The sequence below is a fragment of the Panthera leo genome, chromosome C1 (genome assembly GCF_018350215.1).
Source record: "Panthera leo isolate Ple1 chromosome C1, P.leo_Ple1_pat1.1, whole genome shotgun sequence".
Lineage (NCBI taxonomy): Eukaryota > Metazoa > Chordata > Mammalia > Carnivora > Felidae > Panthera > Panthera leo.
In genome coordinates this window covers 79,234,545-79,260,195 of record NC_056686.1, presented here as the reverse complement: position 1 = coordinate 79,260,195, position 25,651 = coordinate 79,234,545, and the positions used below count along the sequence as shown (strand labels likewise).

Genomic DNA, 25,651 nt, shown 5'->3' with positions numbered 1-25,651 from the left:
AGGGATATTGGCCTGTAGTTCTCTTTTTTTTACTGGGCCTCTGTCTGGTTTAGGAATCAAAGTACTGCTGGCTTCACAGAATGAGTCTGGAAGTTTTCCTTCCCTTTCTATTTTTTGGAATAGCTTGAGAAGGATAGGTATTATTTTGCTTTAAACGTCTGGTAGAACTCCCCTGGGAAGCCATCTGGTCCTGGACTCTTATTTGTTGGGAGATTTTTGATAACTGCTTCAATTTTTCTTCACTGGTTATGGGTCTGTTCAAGCTTTCTGTCTTCCTGTTTGAGTTTTGGAAGTGTGTGGGTGTTTAGGAATTTGTCCATTTCTTCCAGGTTGTCCAGTTTGTTGGCATATAATTTTTCATAGTATTCCCTGATAATTGCTTGTATTTCTGAGGGATTGGTTGTAATAATTCCGTTTTCATTCATGATTTTATCTATTTGGGTCATCTCCCTTTTCTTTTTGAGAAGCCTGGCTAGAGGTTTATCCATTTTGTTTATTTTTTCGAAAAACCAACTCTTGTTTTCATTGATCTGCTCTACAGTTTTTTTAGATTCTGTATTATTTATTTCTGCTCTGATCTTTATTATTTCTCTTCTTCTGCTGGGTTTGGGGTGTCTTTGCTGTTCTGCTTCTATTTCCTTTAGCCGTGCTAAAGGATTTTGTATTGGGGATTTTTCTTGTTTCTTGAGATAGTCCTGGATTGCAATGTATTTTCCTCTCAGGACTGCCTTTGCTGCATCCAGAGTGTTTGGATTGTTGTATTTTCATTTTCATTTGTTTCCATATATTTCTTAATTTCTTCTCTAATTGCCTGGTTGACCCATTCATTCTTTAGTAGGGTGTTCTTTAACCTCCATGCTTTTGGAAGTTTTCCAGACTTTTTCCTGCGGTTGATTTCAAGCTTCATAGCATTGTGGTCTGAAAGTATGCATAGTATGATCTCAGTTCTTGTATATTTATGAAGGCCTGTTTTGTGACCCAGTATGTGATCTATCTTGGAGAATGTTCCATGTGCATTCAAGAAGAAAGTATATTCTGTTGCTTTGGAATGCAGAGTTCTAAATATATCTGTCAAGCCCATCTGATCCAATGTATCATTCAGGGCTCTTGTTTCTTTATTGACCCTATGTCTAGATGATCTATCCATTGTTGTAAGTGGAGTATTAAAGTCCCCTGCAATTACCACATTCTTATCAATAAGGTTGCCTATGTTTGTGATTAATTGTTTTATATATTTGGGGGCTCCCATATTTGGCGCATAGACATTTATAATTGTTAGCTCTTCCTGATGGATAGACACTGTAATTATTATATAATGGCCTTCTTCATCTCTTGTTACAGCCTTTAATTTAAAGTCTAGTTTGTCTGATATAAGTATGGCTACTCCAGCTTTCTTTTGACTTCCAGTAGCATGATAGATAGTTCTCTATCTCCTCACTTTCAATCTGAAGGTGTCGTCAGGTCTAAAATGAGTCTCTTGTAGACAGCAAATAGATGGGTCTTGTTTTTTTATCCATTCTGATACCCTATGTCTTTTGGTTGGAGCATTTAGTCCATTTACATTCAGTGTTATTGTAGAAAGATATGGGTTTAGAGTCATTGTGATGTCTGTAGGTTTCATGCTTGTAGTGATGTCTCTGGTACCTTGTCTCACAGGACCCCCTTAGGATCTCTTGTAGGGCTGGTTTAGTGGTGATGAGTTCCTTCAGTTTTTGTTTGTTTGGGAAGACCTTTATCTCTCCTTCTATTCTAAATGACAGACTTGCTGGATAAAGGATTCTCGGCTGCATATTTTTTTCTGTTCATCACATTGAAGATCTCCTGCCATTCCTTTCTGGCCTGCCAAGTTTCAGTAGATAAATCCGTCACTAGTCTTATCGGTCTCCCTTTATATGTTAGAGCATGTTTATCCCTAGCTGCTTTCAGAATTTTCTCTTTATCCTTGTATTTTGCCAGTTTGACTATGATATGTTGTGCAGAAGATCGATTCAAGTTACATCTGAAGGGAGTTCTCTGTGCCTCTTGGATTTCAATGCCTTTTTCCTTCCCCAGATCCGGGAAGTTCTCAGCTATGATTTCTTCAAGTACACCTTCAGCACCTTTCCCTCTCTCTTCCTCCTCTGGAATCCCAATTATGCGTATGTTATTACACTTAATTGTGTCACTTAGTTCTCTAATCCTCCCCTCATACTCCTGGATTTTTTTTTATCTCTCTTTTTCTCAGCTTCCTCTTTTTCCATAATTTTATTTTCTAATTCACCTATTCTCTCCTCTGCTTCTTCAATCTGAGCTGTGGCCGCCTCCATTTTATTCTGCAGCTCATTTATAGCATTTTTTAGCTCCTCCTGACTGTTTCTTAGTCCCTTGATCTCTGTAGTAATAGATTCTCTGCTGTCCTCTATACTTTTTTCAAGCCCAGTGATTAATTTTATGACTATTATTTTAAATTCATTTTCTGTTACATTGCTTAAATCGTTTTTGATCAGTTCTTTAGGTGTTGCCACTTCCTGGAGTTTCTTTTGAGGAGAATTCTTCCGTTTTGTCATTTTGGATAGTCCCTGGGGTGGCCCGGGACTTCAGGGCTCTTCCTCTGTGCTGTCTGGAGTAACTTGCATTGGTGGGCAGGGCCGCAGTCAGACCTGATGTCTGCCCCCAGCCCGCCGCTGGGGCCATAGTCAGACTGGTGTGTACCTTATCTTCCCCTCTCCCAGGGGCAAGACTCACTGTGGAGTGGTGTGGCCCCTGTCTGGGCTACTTGCACACTGCCAAGCTTGTGTGCTGCTTTGATAGGATCTGGCGTATTAGCCGGGGTGGATCCGCAAGGTGCACAGGGGCGGGAGGGGTAGACTCAGCTCGCTTTGCCTTCGGTGGTCCGCTTAGGGAGGGGCTCTGCAGTACTGGAGGGAGGCAGACCCGTCAGAGGGATGGATCCGCAGAAGCACAGCATTGGGTGTTTGCGCGTTGCAAGCAAGTTCCCTAACAGGAACTGGTTCCCTTTGGGATTTTGGCTGGGGGATGGGTGAGGGAGATGGCACTTTCCAGCACCTTTGTTCCCTGCCAAGCTGAGCTCTGTCCTCTGGAGCTCAACAACTCTCCCTCCCGTTGTCTTCTAGCCCTCCCGCTCTTGGAGTAGAGCTGTTGACTTATAACATTCCAGATGTTAAGTCCTGCTGGCTGTCAGAACACACTCCATCCGGCCCCTCTGCTTTTGCAAGCCAGATTTGGGGGCTCTGCCTTGCCGGGTAGGCTGGCTGCCCCTCCACCGCCCTGGCTCCCTCCCGCCAGTCCATGTAGCGTGCACCGCCTCTCTACCCTTCCTACCCTCTTCCGTGGGCGTATCGTCTACGCTTGGCTCCGGAGAGTCTGTTCTGCTAGTCTTCTGGCAGTTTTCTGGGTTATTTAGGTAGATGTGGGTGGAATCTAAGTGGTCAGCAGGACGCGGTGAGCCCAGAGTCCTCCTATGCTGCCATCTTCCTCCAGTCTCCCCGAAATCTCTGACTATTGATGGCCCCTGTCCCTGTTTATTGTGGGTCTATGCCATTTCAACCCACTTACTGTTATTTTAATGGTGGAAGTTGAGAAGGTAAATACCTATGCTAAGTCTTTAACCTGAACTGGAAGGCTGAAATATCCCTTTAAATTGCCATGTGGTAATCCATAACAGGGTTATACATACCTTAAATTGTAGCAAATGTATAAGCAATGTTGTAATGTAGATCCAGATAGCTAAATCTTTCTATACAGCCATGATTATTTATTTAGAGTAAATTGTGAGAATTGCTGCTTCAGTGAATGGCCATACCACCCTGAATGCGCCCGATCTCGTCTGATCTCTGAAGCTAAGCAGGGTCGGGCCTGGTTAGTACTTGGATGGGAGAATTGCTGCTTCAAAATGCAAGCACCTATTTTGTTGTTAATGTCTATTTATTTTTGAGACACAGAGAGACAGAGCGCAAGCAGGGGAGGGGCAGAGAGAGGGGGAGACACAGAATCCAAAGCAGGCTCCAGGCTCTGAGCTGTCAGTGCAGAGCCTGACGTGGGGCTCCAACTCACGAGCCATGAAATCATGACCTGAGCCAAAGTTGGACACTTAGCCAACTGAGCATCCCAAACACCTATTTTTAAAAAAATAAAATTAAACATACATTTACTTTAGAGCCTAGCAATTCCACTCTGAGGCATATACGTCAGAGAAATGAAAGCATATTCCCATACAAAGACCTGTCCATAAATATTCATAACAATTTGATGCTATACAAAATGGCTCAAAACTAGAAGTAATCCAAATGTCCATCATCTGAGGAATGAATAAACTGCTATGTATTTATACAATAGAACACTATTCATAAATAAGAGGGAACAGATGACCAGTCCATAACAATATGAATGAATCATAGAAACATGCTGAGTGAGGGGCATCTAGGTGGCTTAGTCAGTTAGGCATGTAACTCTTGATTTCAGCTCAGGTCATGATCTCACAGTTTGTGAGTTCACGCCCCTCATTGGCCTCTTGCTAACAGCATGGAGACTGCTTGGGATTCTCTCTCTCCCTCTCTCTCTTTCTGCCCCTCCCCCACTTGTGCTCCCTTTCTCTCTTACACACAAAATAAATCAATTAAGAAAAAAAGAAAGCAAGAGTGGTACCTGGGTGGCTCAGTTGGTTATGTGTCCAACTTCAGCTCAGGTCATGATCTCACGGTTTGTGGGTTTGAGCCCTGCATCAGGCTCTGTGCTGATAGCTCAGAGCCTGGAGTCTGCTTCAGATTCTGTCTCACTCTCTCTCTGCCCTTCCCCTGCTTATGTTCTCTCTCTCTCTCTCTCTCTCTCTTTCTCTCTCTCTCTCAAAAACAAATAAACATAAAAAAAATTAAAAAAAAAAAGAAAACATGCTGAGTAAAAGAAGCTAGATACAGGAAAGAACATTACATTTTCTTCTAACTTCTATGAAATCTAGAGTAGACAAAAATAATCTCTAGTGAGGAAAGCAGATTAATGGTTGTCTGGGGTAGAAGGGATAGAAATCTTTTTGGGGTGATGTAAACATTCCATATCCTGATTGAGGTGGTGTTTATAGGTGTGTGTATTTTTATCAAAACTCACCAAACAAAAGTGTATGCTTAAAATAGGTACATTTTTGTGTACAAATATTACCCCCACAAAGATAGTTTTAAAGTACTAGTATTGTATTTTAAAATAATCCTTACAGTTTTTATTATATTTCTTATTACAGTTTCTTAATACACTGCCATCACCAAAATATAAAAACAGAAGAGAAACATTTCAGAGAAATTCATTAAAAAAATTTTTTTAAGATATTATTTTTAAGTAATCTCTACACCCAATGTGGGGCTCAAACTCACAACCCTGAGATCAAGAGTTGTACGTTCTGTTGACTGAGCCAATCAGGCGCCCCAGAGAAATTTATTTTAGAAAGTGAAATTTCCAGGGTCACCTGGGTGGCTCAGTTATGCCAACTGGTGATATCGGCTCAGGTCATGATCTCATAGTCCTGAGATGGAGCCCCACATCGGGTTTGATTTTACAACTTGAGATTGAGCCCCACGTTGGGCCCTGCATCAAGCCCTGTGCATGAGCTCCCTTTCTCATTCTCTAAAAAAAAAAAAAAAAAAAAAAAAAAAAAAGGAATGAAATTTCCTCACAATCTCACACTGCCTCCCACTCCAACCCCACCCCATCCAACCCCAAGTTACAACCACAGTGATTAGCTTGGTGTTTCAGCTTCCAGATTACCTGATAAAGATACCATCATATACCTGTAGGTATATTTTTGCAACTTGCATGTAACGTTTTGTGGCTTTTGTCCGATACAGATGGTCCAATTGCCTTCCCCAGCAATGAGTACCTAGCAAAGTGCCCTGCGCATAGTAGGCTTTTACGTGTTAGATTCTATATCTTCATTGGCTGGCAAGCATTTCCTTTTGCTTCAAGAGAACATATTTAATGACATTTTCAGTTATCACTTTTACTAAAATCACATACTTTTTAACTTTTAGCTTAAGTTCTTGTAGCCTATTTCTACTACTGAAGAGAAGGCAGGTGCAGCTGGGGTCCTCTTTGGGACTGAGCAAGTGACTTGGTGAAGGGAAAAGGTGGTGAATGCCCAAAGAATGGGGTGATGGGGGACTGAGGCTCTGGTCTGCACAACTGTCTCTGACTTTATTTGATTTTTAAGTTTTCACCCACCATCTGTCTTGGATGCTCCCTTCCCTGCACCTCTTGAAGCCTAATGCCAAGCCCATCATACCCAGTCACTGAGGAGGTAGGGCTTCTGCTGGCTGAGAAACAACACAGCTGAGGCCCCTGGGTGGCTCAGTCAGTTAAGCGTCTGACTTCAGCTCAGGTTGTGATATCACGGTTCATGGGTTCAAGCCCTGCATTGGGCTCTGTGCTGACAGCTCAGAGCCTGGAACCTGCTTCAGATTCTGTGTCTCCCTCTCTCTCTGTCCCTCCCCTGCTCATGCTCTGTCTCTCTCTGTCTCTCAAAAATAAAGAAACATTAAAAAAAAAAAATGACCCACCTGCTCTTCCCCTGACAGAGCCATGGGCTGTCTAAATGTTAAGCCATAAGCATTATCCTAATAATAACCCCAAGAAAATGTCTGAAAGCGTTACGTGAGAGATGGGTGGATGTAAATTGGCACAGATAATCCTCTAGCGGGTGGTTTAAAAAATGCAGTTTCCCAGACCCCCTTCTAAGAAAGTTGGATATAGAGGGAGGGTAGTATGAGAACCTGTTCTGGGGAACACTTGTCCAGATGATAAATAGAAATGCTGTTCAAACTTGAAAAGGATTTGGACTGTACACTCAGATGTGGAAGGGTTACAGTGCCTTCTTCAGTCTGATTGTTAGGTTGAATTAGGGCTCAGTGTGTCCATTCCCCTCCACTACTTGTCTCATTGGGTTCTGCCTCAGCCTTGGAAATCTGGAAGAAAAACACCTTTTCCTTTTGACTCACAAAATTTTGCTTCTCTGCCATAGGAGATCCTGAATTGACCTTGGATCTCTTCCTTTACTCTTCCGGGAGTGTCTCTGGCTAATAGTTTGTTGTTTGAACCTGTTGCAGTTATCTATTGCTGTGTAAAAAAAAACACCCTAATCTTAATGACTTAAAACAACAACACTGATTTATTTTGCCTATGAATCTGCAATTTGGGCATGCTTCAGCAGGGCTGGTTTGTCTCTGCTTGACATGGTTTCAGCTGGGGCTGCTTAAATTAGAGCTGGAGGACGTACTTTCGAGATGGTTTGCTCATATTGCTGGCGAGTTGGAGCTGGCCTTGGCGAGGAGCCCAGCTGGATGTGTGAACTGGGTGCTCTGGTTCTACTCAACATCGGCCTCCACAGGCTGCTTGGGCTCCCTTCTAGCATGGAGGCAGGGTGACAGAGTGACCATCTTCCGAGAGCAAGGCAGAAATACATGGCATTTTTGTGACCCAGCTTCAAAAGTCCCATAGTATCACTTCCACCATACTGTTGCTTCAGGAAGTCATAACGTCCTTCTCAGGTTCAGGAGAGGAAAAGGAGCCCCACCACTTGAAGGAATGTCAAGATTACATAATAAAAATAGCCTGTGGGATGGAAGGTACCAGTGTGGCTGTCTTTGGAAAATACAGTGAATAGACGCTGATTATTTTCATTTCTAGGTTTTTCTGATGCCTGTTTAGTAAGTAAAGATTGTTGGTTCAATTCTATCTCACTCATCCTCTCCACAACCCCGTGAGGTAGTTATTTACCTCTTCACACATCCAAATGCTACTCATATACATGTTTGTTTTAGCTGGCATCTTATTTTGGAAATTGTGAATTTTTATGTGAGCGTCTGAACTTCTGGCTTCTCTTTACAACCAGGAGATTGAGTACATTCCAGGGCAAGCTTTCCTCATCTCAGCAACAGGCAGAAGGGGAGTAGTGGTGGCCCCCTTAGTAAAGGCTTGTCCTTAGTCTCTTTGCTACAGTCTCCACCACTCTCTATTACCCTTTACTCATTACATTTTATGTCTCAGAAGCATTTGACTTTGGGGCTTTTCTGCTTTAGAAAAAATAGACCCAGATTCTATCATAGAAAAATAGCAAATAATAGTGATTTTTTTTTTAATTTTCAAAGCACTTTCTATAAAAAGCTACCTTTTGGGGTTTCTTTCTTTTTAAATCTGCTCTCTCTTTGGTGGACACTGTTAGGTCACCATTGCTTGTTTGAAGGGCATCTTCAGCTCTCTCCTCATTTAAATTTTTTTGGTAATGTTTTATTTTTGAGAGAGAGAGAAACAAAGTGAAAGTTGGGGAAGGGCAGAGAGAGAAGGAAACACAGACTCTGAAGCAGGCTCCAGGCTCCGAGCTGTCAGCACAGAGCCCGATGCGGGGCTCGAACCCACGCACTGTGAGATCATGACCTGAGCCAAAGTCGGACGCTTAACCAACTGAGCCACCCAGGCGCCCCAGGTCTCTACTCATTTAGAGACCAGGAATGAGTGATATGCCTCAGCTTCCAGCATGATCCCGCTGCTGAGTTCCAGCCTTACCCCTCCCAGACTGGCCCTCCTGGGAATCCCCACGATTGAGCAGAATTCCTCTTGAGACCTTGCATTTGCCATCTTCACTGCCTGAAAAACACTGGATCCACAGGACATGGAATTCTCAATAGGAGTAAGGGAATCTCATACAGGGAGTATCAGTGTCAGTTTTCCACCACCACAACCTTGCCAAGAGCCAGGTCTGCACACAAAGACCTTCTCTCTGGAAGATAAGTGTCCAGTGTTCATGCTACTGTTGAGGATCAGTTCTGAATATTCCTGGTGGCTCAGACACAGAGTGTTCACTGTTGTCCTTTCAAGGGTTCTTGCTTTTGTTTCCAGAGTGTCAACAGATAACTGTAAGTGTTGATTAAACCGCCAGAAGAGCATTGCCTAAGGAGAGCCTTCACTGCACAGTCTCTGTCTAGCCCTTCAGAAAAGCTCGGGCCTGCATGAAGACGGCAGCAGACTGGTGGGGCCAGCTGTGTCCACACCATGGAATCGAGGCACTTTCTTCCCCTTGTGGGCTGAACTTTTTTCTTTAGCTCTTGAATGCCACACAGGACTGCTCACCCTCCACACAGCAGGTGCTTAGGAGTAGGAGAGGTGTGTGGCTTCACTCATCTAGGAGGGTAGGCTCAGCCAGCAGGCTAGAACGTTCTGTGGCAGGCAGTTCCCCACATGCACCTGCTCAATCACATTCCCCATCCTCTCCCATTAGTAACTCTGGTCCCAAGTTTTATGTTCTCAACCCATATTGTTCATTATAGTTTTTACCATCTATTCTAGATGGCTGTTGGCTGCTTACCCCAAAGCTTAGTGGCCTAAAACAGGAACGATCTTCTTCTTCTTTTTTTTTTTTTTCCTCACAAATCTGTAATTTGGGCAGGATTCTATAGGTAAAACTAATCTCTGCTTCACACCATCAGCTGGGGCAGCTCAACTGAGGGCTCTTGGATCTACTTCCAAAGCGATTCCTCAGCTGGCTGCTGGAGCTGGGGTGAGGCCTAGAGTCTTGCTTAAATCCACGTGGCCCTTTCCATGTGGCCCAGGCTTCCTCACAACATGGTGGCTGAGTTTCAGGGGTGAGCATCCCAGGAGAGAAAACCAGGCAGAAGTTCTATCACCTTTTATGACCTAACCTCAGAAGCCTCATAGTGTCTGTTAGTTGAAGTGGTCACAAAGTCCTACCTGAGTTCAAGGGGGAAGGGACACTGACTCCACCTTGAGTGAAGAGTGACAAGGTTCTGGAAGAGCATATGAAACCAGAGATACTGTTGCAGCCATGTTTGGGAAGTACAGTCTACCACACCATCTATGTAGGTGCTCCTAGATAATAAACCATTTAACTTCACATGTTTTATTTTATTATTTTTTAAATCTTCATTTATTTTGAGAGAGAGAGAGAGCAAGTAGGGGAGGAACAGAGAGAGAGACACACATAGAATACAAAGCAAGCTCCAGGCTCTGAGCTGTCAGCACAGAGCCTGATACGGGGCTCAAACTCACAAACCATGAGATCATGACCTGAGCCAAAGTCAGATGCATAACCTACTGAGCCACCCAGGCACCCCTATGTTTTAAACTTTGTAGAAACAATTATACTAAATCTGTTCTTCTAAAACTTTATTTCCCCAATGTTTATAAGAGTAATTTTGATTCTTAGGAGAAGTTCATTCATTTTTAGAACTGTGTGATCTTTCCTTGCAATTATTTATAATTTATTTTTTTTTATTTTTTTTTTATTTTATTTTTTTATTTATTTATTTATTTTTTTTTTATTTTTTAATATATGAAATTTACTGTCAAATTGGTTTCCATACAACACCCAGTGCTCATCCCAAAAGGTGCCCTCCTCAATACCCATCACCCACCCTGCCCTCCCTCCCACCCTGCCCTCCCTCCTACCCCCCATCAACCCTCAGTTTGTTCTCAGTTTTTAACAGTCTCTTATGCTTTGGCTCTCTCCCACTCTAACCTCTTTTGTTTTTTTTTTTTCCTTCCCCTCCCCCATGGGTTTCTGTTATGTTTCTCAGGATCCACATAAGAGTAAAAATATGGAACGCTTCACGAATTTGCGTGTCATCCTTGCGCAGGGGCCATGCTAATCTTCTCTGTATCGTTCCAATTTTAGTATATGTGCTGCCGAAGCGAGCATGCAATTATTTATAATTTAGATGTCCATTCACTTGCTGGATATTTGTGTTTTACAGTCTTTTTTTTTTTTTTTTTTTTTTTGCTCATGTGTTTATGCTTTTTGCTGTGTTGTGCAGTGTTGCTGTGAACATTCTTGTAGAACTCTGCTGGTGCACAAGAGCCTAGAGGAGTGGTTCTCAAACAGGGGTGATTTTTAGAAATGTCAAGTCAGGGACAGTTAGCAGATGTCCCAGACATTTTTGATTTCCACGACTAGGTAGGGAGCATTGCTACTGGCATCTGATGGGTAGAGGTCAGGCTGCTGCCAAATATCCTGCAACACATGGGACAGTCCCCACAACACAGAACCATCTGGTCCAAGATGCCAGCCATGCTGAAGCTGAGAAACCCTAGCGTCAGGTATATATATATAAGAGTGGAAGTCCCAGGTGATGGGGTATCGTATCTGTAGTTTCAGCTTTACTATATGATACTAAACAGTTTTCCCAAATGATTGAACCAGTTTACACTTTGCCAGAGTGGAATGCTCCACACCCTTTGATATTGCCATTCGTCTTAGCTTTTGCTAATTCATGTTTTCTTTCCTCTGAAATGCATGTTTGTATATTTTGCCTATCTTTTTAAAAATGGCTTTCCAAACTATTTTTTTTAAAGCTTATTTGTTTATTTTGAGAGAGTATGAGCAGGGGAGGGACAGAGAGAGGGAGAGAGAAAATCCCAAGTAGGCCCCACGCTGGTAGCACAGAGCCCGACACAAGGCTGGAACCCGTGACCCAAGCTGAAACCAAGAGTCAGACGCTCAGCTGACTGAGCCATTCAGGCACCCCTTGCTCATTTTTTATAGAATTGATTTATAGGAGTTCTTCATATATTCTGGACGCTAATCTTTTGTCAGTTGTAGGTGTTGCAAATATCTTGCCCCATTTCATGGCTTGTCTTATTTCTTTTTGTTCAATAGATGTTCTTACGTTTTCTGTAGTTAAATTAATCAGTCTTATAATAGCTCTTCCGGTTTGTGATTTGGGGGTATTATGGACTCCACTTTCTCTGCTGAGATTGGACTCTTTCCATGACCTCTCTACCCCTCTCCACCCAGGACTGGACTCTGCCATCTGTGGACTGGCCTCAAAATGAACTGACTTCTTGGGAACCACAGTGCCCTACAGTGTCAGCACTTCTGAAGTGCCCTTTAGATATCAGTCTGGCCAGGTTGGGCTCCAGTTTTCTACAGTATGTGGATAGTTTCATCTGGACTCATTTGGAATACTTGCCTTTAGGGTCCATAACATGGACTGGAGCTAAAGATGCTGAGTAGTGCTCAGGAATATTGCTGCTCACAGGAAGAGAGCCCCAAGATGAGCCTACCTGTTCTGACCATGTATGTACCTTCAAGCCAGGCCTGCCTGCCCACTGCCCTTCAAAACTGACCACAATGGAGAGCCTTGGAGCTTGGCTCCATCCAGGGAAACCAAGGAGGACTTAACTTTGCTTCCCTTCCCTTCCCTTCTGGCTCCACCCAGGTCCTGGCCTTTGGTGCCCCTCCCTCTTGGGTTCCCCACCTTTAGACTTCACATTGGTCTGGGTTTTCCGGCTTTGATACTTGGCACATCTTGTAAGGGCTTTGGGTGAAACTCACCTTTGGCTCCAACAGCTCCAATCTGCCTCATGAAAGGCAGCATGCTTCCAGCTTATCCAGGCTCAAGTTTCCATGACCCAAACCCATAGATTTGGATAAAGTTAAAGAGATAAGTGTCTAGGTATCCAGCCTGAATGGTCGCTAGGCCGGAGAGAAGATAAGTCTTAAAGTGGGGAATAAAGAGAAGGTGAAAGCAAGAATCAAAACAGCCAAACAACAGGATGATATAGGAGGATAAGCAGGTAGAGCAAGGGGACTTGAGACCCAGAAATGTATATGGCGGAGAGCTGGTGTGAGGGACACTACAGCATATTAGTTAAGAGCAGTCTCTATAGACAGGTGAGGAACCCTCTAACCTTACTGGTGGCATGATCTCAGGCAGATTTTTCTCTGGGAGCCCTGTTTTTATCATCTGTGAAGTGGGGATACCATAATAACTTGCATGATAATATGTAAAATATTTCCGTAGTATTTGGCATGAATAAAGTGTTCAAAATGGCAGCTGTTGTTCTCACTATTAGTCTGTGAACAGAATGCCAGCTGTCAAGTTCCTTAGAGGTATATCGGCACAGGACAGGGGTCAGCAAACTGGGGCCCATGGGCCAAATCCAGCTCACTAGCTGTTTCTGTAATGGCCCATTAACTAAGAATGTTTTTCACGTTTGTAAATAGTTGAAAAAATCAAAAAAAGTAAAAGTAATATTTCATGATGTGTGAAAATTAACTGAAATTCAAATTTCAGTGTCCGTAAAGAAAGTTTTACTGGGACATAGCCATGCTATTTCCTTTGCATTGTCTTAGTTTCTGCCTCTTTGCAGAGAGTTTGCTGACCCCTGGCACAGACCCATCAGACTAGGGGCAAAAGCTTTAGTCAGCTGGGCCCTGCAGCACTGGGCTGTCTCCTCCACTCCACAGCCCAGTGCATGCTGGCCGCCTTTCCCTTCCTATAGGAAGTGCCTCAGTTGATACAATGCACTGATATCCAGATTCCTGAACGAGTCTGAGTCACTGAAGGATCATACGGGGGAGCCAGGACAGGACTGTTTTCAGATAAAATGAAATAAAATGTGCAAAAGCATTATGTAAATGTGAGGGATGGCATTACTCAGCAGATAAGGGTTAAGTGATATTCATTGCGGTTTCAGTATAATTTATTCTTGTTTGTATGTTGAATAATGTATGCATGACTCATTTTCTTTAAACAAAAAAAGTTTTATTAGCCAGAATGCTCTCATTTCTGACCAAACCATGTACATTTTTAAACCAAGTGAAATCATCCATAGAGCATGTCAAGTCCACCCTCAAAAGGGAATTCTGAGCGTCCTCACCGTTTCTAGAGAAAATCCTGGCTCCCACCATTTTGGTTTTGCTTTCTCTTTGCTTCCTGTTGGTCTATCTTTATTTTCTTTTGTGGTCTCTGTGCTTTGGACAGCTTGATTGCTGTGGGTGGCCAAGCAGGGAACAGATGAAGGTCACTGCATTTGAAGAAGCCAAGAAATTGTGAGGCCAGGGTTTTAAGAGACTCTTCAGCCAGATTCCCCAAGGTGGTTGTAAGTGCTGGAGTGGGAGGAACACTATGAGCCAATTCCTCAATAACTATTATGGGAGACCCAGGATTTGATGGGGGCATCGGTGAGGAAAAGCAGAGAGGAAAAGAGGCTTCAGAATCAGTGGATGTTGCAAAGCACCAGGAGAGTTAGGACAGCTGGTCCGTTTGGGGTCCCCTGGATGTGGGACAATGAGCAGACTGCCCTGGAGAAGGTAGTAAAGGGAGGCTGGGAGGGGCTCTCACAGAGGATCAGAGAGCACTGGGGGGAAAGGTGGAGGTCCAGGGTGTGGGCCACAGGGGACCTACAGCGAAGGGCTGGAGGGAGTTCAGGAGCAGTAGGGGTGTGATATTAGTGGAAAGGATGGTGAAAACAATGTGAGGTTGAGAGCAGAGAAGGCATTGCCCTGCGGGGTTTGCCTTTAGGGTGGAGGCTGAGGGTGGCAGGAACCTGAGTCACCCCAGGATGAGTTGGCCCCAAATTCTGAATGAGATGCTGGGGTAGGGTGGTTCCTGTCCTGGGGCCAGGGGAGGAGGGAGAGGAGCCTGCAGGAGAAGCCTGGTGACACTGCAGGCTGGGAGATGGATAGCATCTCATAAGCCATTGCCTTGGTGGAAAAAGCTTTAGCAAAGTGCATGTACAGACATTGGTAAGTTTGTCCTCATTTCCTGGATGAATTCAATACTAAGCAGTTACTTAAAAGGGCTGAAGGAGGAGGCTCAGGTTTCAAATGACATTCTGTTGGTATGACTAATACAACCCTGGGACACCCTTCCCCCGGGTATCTGTGCAGCACCCCGCTCTTCACCCAGGTTCCTCTCAAAGAGGGGCCTTCTCTGAGCCCTGCACCCAAACAGCCCTTCTTGTTACTTGCAATCATCTTACCCTGATTTCTTTTTCTTCTTCTTTTTTAACTATTTATTTATTTATTTAAATTTAAATTCAAGTTAGTTAATGTACAATGTAGTCTTAACTTCAGGAGTAGAACCCAGTGATTCATTCCTAACATATGTCACCCAGTGCTCATCCCAATAAGTGCCCTCCTTAATGCCCATCATCCATTTAACCCATTCCCCCACCCACCTCCCCTCCAACAGCCCTCAGTTTGTTCTCTGTATCTAAGAGTCTCTTTTGCAGTGGCACCAAAAACTTTAAGATATCTAGGAATAAACCTAACCAAAGAGGTAAAGGATCTGTACGCTGAAAACTATAGAAAGCTTATGGAAGAAATTGAAGAAGACACATAGAAACGGTAAAACATCCCATGCTCATAGATCAGAAGAACAAATATTGTTAAAATGTCTATACTACCCAAAGAAATCTACATATTCAATGCAACCCCTATCAAAATGACACCAGCATTCTTCACAGAGCTAGAACAAACAATCCTAAAATTTGTATGGAACCAGAAAAGACCCTGAATAGCCAAAGTAATGTTAAAAAAGAAAACCAAAGCTGCAGGCATCACAATTCTGGACTTTAAGCTGTATTACAAAGCTGTAATCATCAGGACAGTATGGTATTGGCACAAAAACAGACACATAAACCAATGGAATAGAATAGAGAACCCAGAATTGGACCCACAAATATATGGCCAACTAGTCTTTGACAAAGCAGGAAAGAGTATCCAATGGAAAAAAAGAGAGTCTCTTCAGCAAATGGTGTTGGGAGAACTGGACAGCAACATGCAGAAGAATGAAGCTGGACCACTTTCTTACACCATACACAAAAATAAATTCAAAATGGATGAAAGACCTAAAAGTGAGACAGGAAACCATCAAAATCCTAGAGGAGAGTACAGGCAGCAACCTCTTTGACCTCAGCCACAGCAACGTCTTACTTGACATGTCTCTGGGGGCAAGGGAAATAAAAACAAAAATGAACTATTGGGACCTCATCAAGATAAAAAGCTTCTGCACAGCAAAGGAAATAATCAACAAAAGGCAACCAAGGGAATGATTTCTTTTTCTTAATTCCACTTAAGTCCCCTGACACTTTCTGTATTTGTTTATTAGTTAACTATCTTCCCTTCTAGAATGTAAGCCCCAAGAGATCAAGGGCTTCCTTTTGTTCTCTGCCCTATTCCGTTGAGCCTAGAGCAGTGCCTGACACTAGCAGAGCTTAGTAAATATTTGTGAACAAATGAATGAATGACTAGATGGATGAAAGTGGTGAACAGAGCACACTCGCCTCCTGGCGTACACATGGCCCTGCAGGATTTCATTTCTCAGAAGTTGTTCCTACAATGCTTCTGTTAACCATTGGGTAATTTCTCTTCACCATGCCTCCAAGAAGAAAAAAAAAGTGAATTGCCTAAAAGTCAGTGCCCACAGTGTCTCTCTCAGTTTTATACAACTAAATCTGATTGCTAGAAATTCCACTTCTTGCTTTGACCACTCCCTCTCCCCTTCTTGCCTTTCCTCCTAACCTCCTTTTTTTGATGTTGACCAAGATATCAGAACCTGAGATCAGAGTCAGAAAATTGGGTCCCTACCATGACTCCATACCAAAGCTGTAGGTTTTTTAATAACTGAAACAAACACTCTCCTCTTCCTAAGAGCCAGAATTTGTGGGAGGGTTGATAATTAATGTGATTATATGATAGTATGATAAGGACAATAGGGAAGGAGCCAACTTCAGAAAGCCTTCCCTTAAGGAATGATATCTGAGTATAAACTGAGGGATGGGTAGGATTTAGCTGAGCAAGGAAGGGTTGGGAAAAAGAATGTATTTGGGAAAGTTCCCGAGACTTGATGAATGGGGCCTGCTGGAGGAACCAGAAGTGCCAGGTGGCTAGAAGCTTGGCAGGACATGGGAGAAGTGGATAAAGCTAAAGCTATGGCCAAAAACAACCAGGTTGGAATCATAGTTCCAACACTACTAGTTGTATGATCCTGAGCAAGCTAATTAGCCCATTTGAGGATCAGTTTCCTTATTGCAAAGAGAGTAGTAGTATCTAGGGTGACTTTAGGATGAGGCCACATAGATAAAATGCTTAGCCAAATGCCTGCCCCACAGTAACTATTAACTGCATGTTTTATCTTGTCCTAAATAGTAGCTGTGCAGTGCCCAGGACACGCTGGGTGTTCAACAGACATATGAATGAACCACAGCTCCTAGAGGCAGCTGCTCTGTCCCCAGCCACCCAGCTCTTCATCACCAAGAAACCCACTCCACTTGCTATAGGCTGCTTCACACCAGTCAGGCTGACTTACTGGAACTTTCCCCCCCCCTACAGGCCACCTGAGGGGGCTGCTTGAGGAAAACAGTGAAAGGCCTCGAAATGGAAAGGCTGGGTCATTTTTGACCAAACGTCATAAGCTTGAGTCCAGATCTGGGTGTGCGGTGAGGGTGAGGGTTACCAAGGGACCTAGCTCCTAGAGGTGAGAGGTCCCAGAATCCAAGAGAATCCAGCCTCTCAATGGTTCTGGTGACTCCATGGTTTTGTTTCATGGTTTAATTGAGGCTAAGATAAATAAGCTCATAATCATGGGTAATTTATGGGTCCCCTTGTAACAGTAACATTACTTTTTCCCTGAAACTTTCCTATGACAAAAATTCAATCTACAGAAAACCTTCTAGAAATAAACTTAACCAACAAGGTGAAAGACCTGTACTCTGAAAACTATAAAACATTGATGAAAGAAATAGAAGATGATACAAACAAATGGGAAAATATTCTATTTCATGTTCATGGCTTAGGAGAATCATTATTGTTAAAATATTCATACTACCCCGTGCTATATACAGATTTAATGCGATCCCTATCAAAATACCAACAGTATTTGTCACAGAGTTAACACAATTCATCTTAAAATTTGTATGGAACTATAAAAGACTCCAAATAGCTAAAGCAATCTTTAGAAAGAAGAACAAAGCTGGAGGTATAATCCCAGTTTTCAAGATATATGACAAAGCAACAGTAATCAAAACAGTATGGTACTGGCACAAAATTAGACACACAGATCAATGGAACAGAACAGAGAGCTCAGAAATAAACCCACAATTATATGGTCAATTAATGTATGACAAAGAGACAAGAGCATACACTAGGGAAAAGACAATCTTTGCAACAAATGGCTTTGGGAAAATTGTATAGCTACATGCAAAAGAATGAAACTGGACCACTTTCTTACACCATACACAAAAATAAACTTAAAATGGGTCAAAGACCTAAATGTGAGACCTGAAACCATAAAACTCCTAGAAGAAAACATAAACAGTAATTTCTTTGACACAGGCTGTAGCAACATTTTTCTAATTATGTCTCCCTAGGCAAGAGAAACAAAAGCAAAAATAAACTATGGGGACTACAAAATAAAAACCATTTGTACAGTGAAGTAAACCATCAACAAAACAAGGGAGCTTAGTGAATGGGGAAGGTATTTGCAAATGATATACCTGATAAGGGGTTAATGCCCCCAAACTATAAAGAACTAAAATAATTCAACCCCCAAAACAAAAACAAAACCCAGATAACCTGATTAAAAATAGGCAGAGGACCTGAACAGACATTTTTTCAAAGAAGACGTACATATGGTCAACAGGCACATGAAAATGTGCTCAACATCACTAATCATCTGGGAAATGCAAATCCAAACTACAATGAGATACCACCTCACACCTCCTAGAATGACTAGAATCAAAAAGGCAAGATATAGCAAGTGTTGGCGAGGATGTGCAGAAAAAGGAACCCTTTCTGCACTGTTGGTGGGAATGCAAATTGGTGCAGCCACTGTGGAAAACAGTATGGAGATTGCTCAAAAAATTAGGAATACCATAATATCCAGTAATGCCAATGCTGGGTATTTACCTAAAGAGAACAAAATTACTGATTCGAAAAGATATATGCACCCCCATGCTTATTGAAGCATTATTTACAATGGTCAAGGTATGGAAGCAACCCAACTGTCCATCTATAGATGAATGAATGAAGAAGATATGGTATATATACAATAGAATATTATTCAGCCATAATAATGAGATCTTTCTTCTTTATATATAAAGAATATGGATGGACCTAGAAAGTATAACACTAAGTAAAATAAGTCAAACAGAGACAAATACCATATGATTTCACTCTTATGTGGAATTTAAGAAACAAAACAAAAAAGAGACAAAAGAACAGACTCTTAAATACAGAGAAGGGAGGTGGGTAGGGGGATGGATTAAATAGATAAAGGGGATTAAGAGTACACTTATTGTGACAAGCACTGAGTAATATATAGAATTGTTGAATTACTATATTATATATCTGAAACTAATATAATACTGTATATTAATTATACTTCAATGGAAAAATATATTAAAAATTTAGTAAACATTTTATAATCTTAAATTTGAATAAAAAGTATTGGTATGAATTTATGATAGACTTTTCTTATTTTGAGAAACCTATTTCCTAGCTCTGTCCATTAAAAAGTCCCAGAAACAATGAGCAATCAAATGCAATGCATGCCCCTAGTGCCAGCTCACAGTATTCAAATAGCATTTCTCACTAAATGGATCCAGGGCTCCTTGGGGAAATGAGTGGTTCTGGTCCGAAGCAGGAATATATATGATGAGCCTACAGCATCCCATGTACCCCAAATTTCTGGGATTATGTCAAAAGGACTCAGAAGTCAACTTATCAAGGCTTTCAGTGACACAAATGGGACCATTTAAACATGAGTAAGAAAAACTAAAAAAGATTAAAACACATGAATCATGTTGAAAATTCACAAGTTCGTAATGATAGAAAAAATATTGCCATTGTCACCTTTGTATGATGCTCGAGAACCAACTTATTGTTCTGAACACAGGTGAGTAAAGAGAAAGAATATACCTTTCCATGTAAAGTAAACTTCAGGGTAACCAAATAGTAGGAGAGATGTTTCTTTTTATAGGAAGGTCTAGAGGGAATATCACCATCCTCAAAGCCTTTAAAGAAGTAATGGTTCTAGACAATGATGAGAATATTCGTTTCCTAGGGTGGCCATAACAAAGTACCACAAACTGGTGGCTTAAAACAAAAATTTACTGGTTCCCAGTTCTGGAGAAGTCCGAAATCTAGGTGTTGGCAGGACCATGTTCCCTCTGAAACTCTAGGAGAGGATCCTTCCTTTCCTTTTTTAGCTTTTGTTATTTTCCAGCAATCTTTGGCATTCCTTGACTTGTAGATGCAATACTCTAATTTCTGCCTCTGTGGTCACAAAGCCATCTTCTTGAGTCTGTGTTTAAATGTTCCTCCTCTTAGGGGTGCCTGGGTGGCTCAGTCGGTTGAGTGCCCGACTTTGGCTCAGGTCATGATCTCACGGTTTATGGGTTCGATCCCCACGTCCGGCTCTGTGCTGACAGCTCAGAGCCTGGAACCTGCTTTGGATTCTGTGTCTCTCTCTGCCCCTCCCCTGCTCATGCCCTGTCTGTCTGTCTCAAAATAAATAAACATTAAACATCTCTCAAAAATAAATAAACATTAAAAAAAATTTTTTTTAAATAAGTGTTCCTCCTTTTATAAAGGCTGGATTAGGGTGGGCCTCATTTTAACCGATTATATCCACAGGCATGGAGGTTAGGACTCCAACATATCTTTTAGGGGGACACAATTCAAAGACACAAGACATTATATATATTTTTTAAAATTTTTGAATGTATATTTATTCATTTTGAGAGGGAGTGAGACCAAGAGTACAAGCGGGGGAGGGGCAGAGAGAGAGAGGGAGAGAGAATCCCAAGCAGGTTCCACACTGTCAGCACAGAGCCCAACATGGAGCTTGATCCCATGAACTATGAGATCATGACCTGAGCCGAAACCAAGAGCCAGGCACTTAACCAACTTAGCTACCCAGGCGCCCTTAGGGCATTATATATTATTGCTGAAGAACTAGACCATAATCAGACAAGTCTAGATCTAACTACCAATTTACAGGAAACAGAAGGACAGAAGAGCACACTCAGAAACACCACAGGCATATAATCAGCAAAGTCCGGAATGTGGGAAATTCTATAGGACAAATGACTTGGTTTCGTCAACAAATAGATTGCAAGGGAAAAACAGAGGGAGAGAAACTTATAAATTAAAGTGGCCGTAATGGGCATAGCAACCAAATACAATATATAGATTTTGTTTGGAAATTTGAATACTAGTAGATATTTAATGGTATAAAGGCATTATGGATAATTTCTTAAAATCTATTTTAATAGTATGATGGTAATGTTTAAAAAAGAGAGGGTTCTTAACAGAATACATACCCTCAGATAAGATGACATGATGTTTGGAAGGTGGAAAGACTGTAAGGGATGGTTTAGGTATGAAACAGATTAGCTATGTTATTTAATGAAGCTTAGGTTTGGGTACATGAGGGTTCATTGTAGTGTTTTCTCTACCTTATATGCTTAAATTTTCTGGCATATAAGATTATAAAAATAAAAATGCAGTATGTTCATTCAGTGTTTCTCAACTTGGGGCATTATCAGAATCTATCTTCTGAAAACATCTCCCTCCCCTGGACTCCCTGAGTTCTACTGTTCAATATTTTTCCCCCAAAGTTTTTATTTAAATTGTAGTTAGTTAACATATATGGTAAAATTGATTTCAGGAGTAGAATTTAGTGATTCATCACATATAACACTTGTGCTCATCACAAGTGCCCTCCTTAGTGCCCATCCCCCATTTAGCCCATCCAGCAACCTTCAGTTCTCTATAGCTAAGAGTCTCTTATGGCTTCCCTCTCTCTCTCTCTCTTTCCCTTCCCCTAAGTTCATGTTTTGTTTCTTCAATTCCACATATGAGTGAAATCATATGATATTTATCTTCTGACTAACTTATTTCGCTTGGCATAATACACTCTAGCTCTATCCACATCTTTGCAGATGGCAAGATTTCATCTTTTTATGGCTGAATAATATTCCACTGTGTGTGTGTGTGTGTGTGTGTGTGTGTGTGTGTATGTGTGTGTACATACACACGCACATATATACAACATCTTTTTTATCCATTCATCAGTCAACGGACAGTTGGGCTCTATCCGTAGTTTGGCTATTGTCCACTATTTAATTTACTTTTGTGGGATATTGAGTTTCTCTTTACAAAGTCATCCACTGCAGCTTGATTGTTAATGGACAAATTTTGTTTGTTGGAAGCTCCTGGCTAGCTGAAAAAAATATTTTTCATTAGGCAAGAAAGGAATTAAAAAAAAAACCTCTTTTAATTGTAAAAATACCATGTACATAAAGAGGGTAAAAAAGAAAATCCAATAAGTGCCAAAAAAGTAAGATTATTTCTCCTTCCCAGTTCTCCCCAGAGCCTCCAAAGTTCCAAATTTCTTGTGAATCACTCTAGACATTTTTCTCAGCGTATACAAAAACAAACACAACTTGGACCTTATCACAAATACTATCTGCAACTTGCCCTCTTCCCCTCACCCAGCAGTATATCTTTGAGACCTTTTTCACAGCAGCAAATATAGATTTTCTTCTCTTTAATTCCACGTTATGGAAATATAGTAGGTCCTCTTATCCAAGGTTTTGCTTTGTGTGGTTTCGGTTATCTGAAGTCAGCTGCCATGTGGAAGCAGACGATCCTTCTGACATATGGTAGTGTAACACTACATCACAAGGCCTACATCATTCACCTCACTTCATCTCATTAGATAGGCATTTTATCATCTCACATCATCACCAGAAGAATAGTAAGTATGGACAATAAGGTATTTTGAGAGAGACAAACCACTTCACATAACTTTTTTTTTTTTTAAGTAAGCTCTTTGTCCAACATGGGGCTTGAACTCATAACACCGAGATCAAGAGTCACATGCTCTACTGACTGAGCCAGCCAGGTGCCTGTCACATAACTGTATTACAGTATATTGTCATAATTGTTTTATTATCATTGTTGCTAGTCTCTTACTGTGCCTAATTTATAAATTAAACTTTATTAGAGTATGTATGTATAGGTAGTTTCAGGCATCCACTGGGGGTCTTGGAACATACGCCTGGCTTATAAGGGCAAGAGGGAACTATTGTACCATAATTTATTTCAGTCACCACTTGGCAAGCAGTTTTTCTCAGTTATTTCCTCTTACAGATAACATTGCAATGCACCTTCTTGTACACACATCGAAAAGGAATTTTGTTGAAAAATCTGTGTTTCCTAAAAAAAACCCTCCTTCATTCTTCCAACTCAGGACAGGAAGTGGTCTGCGGCATGAAGCAATCACGTAGCAAACCTCCTGTACCTGACCACTCACCTGGTGATTCTCCTGCTGCTGGGCAGCTAGAGGCTGGGCAGTGGGGGTCATGCCTGGACCCTGAGGCAGCTCTGCAGGTGAAAGCAGACAGCTTCCCAGATGAGGGTGGTGGATACACCCCTGGATCCCCTTGTGTATGATGCCCCAGCCCGGGAGAGGTGAAGCATCAGCATCCAATCATTAGGTAAGTCCTCTGGCTTTAAAGGACACTGGGGCTGAGGGATGTTAAACTCAGATTTGCCAGGAGGTAGCAATGGTTCAGTTGGTAGTATGTTGAAAGTGAGACACAAAAATGATCATGCGGACTGGTGCCCTGATGGCCAAGGGCGGCTCAGTGCCTAGTATCTCTCTGTCTCTGAAAGTGGCACACTGTGGTGCCCGGGTGGCTCAGTCAATTGAGCATCCGACTTTGGCTCAGGTCATTTTCTCATGGTTTGTGGTTCAAGCCCCACATCGGTCTCTGTGCTGACAGCTCAGAGCCTGGAGCTTGCTTCGAATTCTGTGTCTCCCTCTCTCTCTGCTCCTCCTCCGCTCATGCTCTGTTTCTGTCAGTTTCTCAAAAATAAATAAACATTTTTTAAAAATTAAAAAAAAAAGTGGCACACTGAGTAGGTAAGCAGAGTAAGCTTTTATTTTAGTTTTTTCTTTCTTTTCTTTCTTTATTTCTCTCTCTCTCTCTTTTTTTAATTTAAGCAGTCAGTGTTTAATGCTCTGGAAGTCTCTGTGTCAGTTAGGCTTTTCTTTTCTGCCATGTGGGACTTTATGTGGGCGTTTCTTGCCAGAAATCGGAATTTCCTGGCAAGGAAGAGAAGCAATTTGAGTCACCCAGGCACAGACAAACACATTTCGCTTCAACAAAGGTTTTTAGGTGTCATTGAAGATGTGTGAGAAACCAGACAGAAAGCTATAGAAAATGCTATTGAAACAAGTATTCTCCAGTCGATGGCTTTAGTGAAGCTCTTGCCACCTGATCTCCTAAACTGGATAAGTTCAGGCTCCTGCTTCAACGAGGAGAGTTTTGTTAGACTGCAGGGAAAGGCTTTGGGAGAGGGCAAGGACTCCTGCAGGCTGTGTGGGGCTTCTATTCCAGCTTGGGGCCCGCAGCAAAATGCATATGATTTCATTTGTTTCTCCTCTTTAAAAAAAATGCTTATGGTGCCTGGTGTTTGACAAGTAGGTAAAGGTTGTCCGCACAGTCCTACCTGAAGAGTATATTTTGGAATTGCTCCTGCTCCTTATTGCTTTCAGCTCCCTTTATGAAATTGGGCGAACTGACAGTTATTAAAAGACAAACATATGCTTATTTTGAAGGGATCCATAAAATTCTTGCTCAGCCAACAGGTCTAAGGTTTCCATAATGGCATTTGGCTTAAGAACAGAAAAAGCATTGCGCTCATGGAACCTGAGGTCAGGATTCAAGTGACGTGTGAGAGGATGGCTTATGGGAAAGGGGTTGGGTCTTCGGAAGGGGTGGGCTTCCCATGAGTTCGCCAGAGGAGATACACTATGAGGGCTGTTTTGTTTTGTTTTTTTTAAAGAAAAAAAGGAAAGAAAGAAGGCATTGACATCTAAGAAAAATAAGAAAAGAGGAAAAGAGCTAATGAAGGTATGGTGTGCAGTGTGGGGGTGGACTGATACGCTGGTAAATCTGAGCACCGGGTTCTGCATGTAATCCACTGCCGATTCCGCGCACCGAGGGTCAGACACTAGTGAGCAGGGCCCGGGGGAAAACCAGTCACCCAAAAAATCCTGTCCAGAGGCCAAGTGGATTAGATCCCAGCTGAGAAAGACCCTGATTCTCTGGGCATTCAGCCAGAGAAGCTTTCTGTTTGCAGCCCCCCTCCCCTTTTCTCTCTCCCGCCCCCACCCACAGGGTGTCCCATTTCCCATCACCTGTCCAGTCTCCCTGAACAGCTTTTACGTCCTGAACTAGCTCAGTTCCATAGAGGAGCTTTTGTTAAGCATTCATTAGCTTGTAAGGTTTTTTTTCACCCTATGAAATTCTCTCAGCCTTCTGACATTGTCAAGTGCCTCCGTGATTGGCTTTGAACAACTGTGACCTTCAGCTGCCTGAGGACATGTAACGCCATCCCTGTTGATCTTAGATTCAAACTCAGGGATCCTTTCAGTCAGCAGGAGGAAATACTAGAAAGGGGTAAGGGGTCCTCCCTTCCTGCCTTTGGGGTCTGTAAACTAAGACTTGTTCTTCCAAGTAAATCTTGATTCCAGTTCCTCTAAACAGATCGATTTCCTAGAGAGGCAGAGTAACAGGCTGCCTGGTGTAGGAGTCAGAAAACCTGGGTTCAGGTTTCTGGGGTTGCTTCCACCACCGATTAACCCCTGTCCTTGGGCAAATCCTTCAGTAATTCCCCTTAAGTAAAGATGCAGGGGTTGAATCAAGATGTGCACAGTTTCAATAGCCTGAAAGGAGGAACTGAAATTGACAAGATTAAATTTGAAATGATTGGTTGTAGAGATGGATGCTGGGAAAGAGCTGGCATTGCTGTCCCTACAGAAAAGGTTCAGTGGCCCGTGCATGTGAAACAAGAGTG

General features: G+C 42.2%; 1 protein-coding gene and 1 non-coding gene across 2 annotated transcripts in view; one reads left to right on the top strand and one right to left on the bottom strand.

The window, feature by feature from the left end:
• BCAR3 (BCAR3 adaptor protein, NSP family member) overlaps positions 1-25,651 on the top strand; it is a 242,236-nt gene that overhangs the window by 10,018 nt on the left and 206,567 nt on the right. Inside the window, exon 2 of the mRNA XM_042952897.1 lies at positions 23,037-23,283. The gene's annotated coding sequence lies outside the window, so the exon portion shown is untranslated. The remainder of the gene's footprint in view (positions 1-23,036; positions 23,284-25,651) is intronic.
• LOC122228910 lies at positions 10,584-10,690 on the bottom strand. Its single transcript, XR_006206797.1, has one exon. It is a non-coding gene; the product is annotated as a U6 spliceosomal RNA (small nuclear RNA).